This window comes from Clinocottus analis, unplaced genomic scaffold, assembly GCF_023055335.1.
Source record: "Clinocottus analis isolate CAN_PGR_092001 unplaced genomic scaffold, fCliAna1.0.p SCAF_55, whole genome shotgun sequence".
In the NCBI taxonomy this organism is placed as follows: Eukaryota; Metazoa; Chordata; class Actinopteri; order Perciformes; family Cottidae; genus Clinocottus; species Clinocottus analis.
This window is the reverse complement of record NW_027176213.1, coordinates 421,068-424,174: the sequence shown is the minus strand read 5'-3', so window position 1 is coordinate 424,174 and position 3,107 is coordinate 421,068. Positions and strand designations below refer to the sequence as shown.

The 3,107-nt window shown below is 43.8% G+C and overlaps 1 long non-coding RNA gene across 1 annotated transcript; it reads right to left on the bottom strand.

The window, feature by feature from the left end:
• Positions 1-1,082: 1,082 nt before the first annotated feature.
• On the bottom strand, positions 1,083-2,502 carry LOC137803428 (uncharacterized). Its single transcript, XR_011080063.1, has 3 exons — positions 2,447-2,502; positions 1,515-1,652; positions 1,083-1,422 (listed from the first exon to the last, which is right to left on the bottom strand). It is a non-coding gene; the product is annotated as an uncharacterized lncRNA (long non-coding RNA).
• Between the last annotated feature and the right edge of the window lie 605 nt (positions 2,503-3,107).

The window sequence follows — 3,107 nt, the reverse complement described above, 5'->3', positions numbered from 1 at the left end:
CCTTAAGTCGCAGGTGTCAAACTCAAGGCCCGCGGGCCGGATCAGGCCCACCGGGTCATTTCATGTGGCCCGCGACGGCTCGAAGGCATGAAGGCTTTTGTGGGGAAAAAAAATCTTGTGCTTTTATTTTGAAGGGCATTTTGAATGCAGCAGCATGCAGTTTATTCTCCTCAGTGCTGCGTTCACAACACGCTTCACTCGTTCTCACACCAGAGCGTTTCTGATGGCTCGCTTCACGTGTTCCTATTGGCTCTCAGGAATTCGTTCAACCAGAGTTACGTTTCATAACTGGGACAAAAAGGCTTTAAACAAAGTTAATATAAAAACGTGCGGTTGATCTTTGTCTTTATTATTTAGTTTCCTTAAGGTTGATCTTTGTCTTTATTATTTAGTTTCTTTAAGGTTGATCTTTGTCTTTATTATTTAGTTTCCTTAAGGTTGATCTTTGTCTTTATTATTTAGTTTCCTTAAGGTAGATCTTTGTCTTTATTATTTAGTTTCTTTAAGGTTGATCTTTGTCTTTATTATTTAGTTTCCTTAAGGTTGATCTTTGTCTTTATTATTTAGTTTCCTTAAGGTTGATCTTTGTCTTTATTATTTAGTTTCCTTAAGGTTGATCTTTGTCTTTATTATTTAGTTTCCTTAAGGTTGATCTTTGAGTTTCTGAACCCTGAAACAAAGGGAGTGATGTCAGACTCACAGAGTTTTGCTTACATGTTTACATTAATGACTGAAGTGTTTCAGCGCCTCCTGCTGGCTGGAGACCGAGTTCAAGAACTCCATGACAAACTGTAAGAACTCTGTTCTTGTTGGCTTCAATGACTAGAGAAGACCTGTTAAGGGCATCAAACTACTAACTGGGTTTACATTCATTTACCAGAACCACCAGAACCCCCTTGAGAGCCAGGTTCCATCAGAACCATCAGAACTCTTCCGTGTGTCCAGTTTCCTTGTTGTACTCGTACTGTGGTTAAAATATAATGTATTGTACTTCTAGTTTGTGTATTGGTGATAATTATATTATATATTATATTTATATTCTACTATTTCATTTCACAGTGAAGAAGAAACAAAGAGGCTTTCAGTCAGATTTTTATTTCACTTGTGTTTGTAAAAATCTGTTAACGTCAGAAACACAGACTGAGTGTGTGTGTGTGTGTGTGTGTGTGTGTGTGTAGTATATTAGTTGTGTGTCAGTAAGGCAACATGCAGTCGAGGGGGCGTGGCCTGAGGGCGGGGTCAGCCTTGTGATTGACTGGAGGAGTGGGCGGGGCTTGTGGGACTCTGGGCCTTTTGGATGATGTCATTGCACACAGAGGTCAAAGGGTTGAGCGACAGTTTAAATGTAGCGGTTCCTCTGCTCTCGTCGCTCATTGGACGAGAAGAAACAGGAAGTGACAGCAGATCGGCGAGGACGAGACTCTGAGAGGGAAAGAAAAGCAAAAGAAAGGAATAAAGTAGAAAAACTAACAGTTCCATTTAGAACTCAAACCCAATCACCAATCAGACCTCACCTCATCCATTCTTCTTCTCGCCATCACCGCCATCATCACCTTCATCTTGTTCAGCGTCGCCATCTTGTTGGACGCCTCCTTCGTCCTCCTTCTTCTTAGCCATGTGCTCACTATTCTCGCGCTCGTCCACATACTCCCCTGCAGAGAGAAACACGGTTAGGTTCTGCAGCAGCAGCAGATGGGTTCGGATCCCAAACCTCTCTGTGAATGAATGAAGTAGACTGAGTGTGTTGGAGGAGACTCCAGAGGAGAACACATAAACCATCTCATCATGAACTCTGGAGTGTAACTTAGAGAAGAAGCAACACTTTCTCTCATTCCTCATGCTGTTCACCTGAAGAGGAGCAGACTGAGCGATTCCTAAATAAAACTGTAAATCACAGCTTGTTTTAGGAAGAAAGCTGCTGAACCTGAATGTATTGAACAGCATAAGTAAAACACAAGTGAAAGAATACATGGTTTGGTACATGAGAAAATTCAAACAGCATTTAAATGGACCCAATAACCTCAATGGACCCAATGGACCCAATGGCCCCAATGGGTCCATTGAGTCCATTGGGTCCATTGGGGCCATTGGGTCTATTAGGGCCCAATGGACCCAATGGACCCAATGGGTCCATTGAGTCCATTGGGTCCATTGGGTCCATTGAGTCCATTGGGTCCATTGGGGCCATTAGAGCCCAATGCGACCTCGCCTTGATGTTCTCTGTTCTAAACCCTCTCTAACTGTGTTCTGCTTCACTTTCTCAACATATCACATGTTGAATGTTCACATGCCTTTATTATAACACAACATTACTATAAACAGTTGCCCCCTCACTATTTATTATGATTATTATGATTATTATTATTATTATAACGCTTCATAATGATTGACGGCTTTCTGGTTTGAACTGGTTAACAAAGGTCATCCTCCCTCTCTTGGTACTTACTTGCTTTCTTGGCGACCTCGATGAAGAGCTCCATGGCGGACATGACTGCAGACGACGTCTGAGCCTCCAGAGTCTGAGTATATGAGGACAGAGGGGCGGGGCTTATGGAGGGGGCGGGGCTTATGAAGGCAGGTAGCGCTCGGTCTCACCCTGTTCAAGAATCAGGTGTGACTTCAGGGTGGACTAGTGTCACAGGTGTGTGTGTGTGTGTGTGTGTGTGTGTGTGTGTGTGTGTGTGTGTGTGTGTGTGTGTGTGTGTGTGTGTGTGTGTGTGTGTGTGTGTGTGTGTGTGTGTGTGTGTGTCCTCCCTAAAGAAGAATTTAAAGTAGCTTTATGACTCACCTGTTATTCATAAACACACAAAGAGATCTGAATGCGTCACAGAAGCCTCACCCACTGAAACCAAACGGGTTCCACCAGGTGAGTCTCAGTGGAACCAGGTGAGACCAGGTGAGACCCAGTGGACCTGCAGTGTCCGGTCCTTTGAGCCGCTCCGTCCTCAGAACCAGAGTCTGAGCTGTTTATTGTTTTGTTTTTGGGGTATTTCTATGACATGATGTCATTGTTCGGCTTCTTAACGATCTCTGCTGGACGCCTGTTGGCTGCCTCAGACTGGGAGCACTGGTTCTGGTTCTTTTCTGGTTCTGGTTCTATTCTGGTT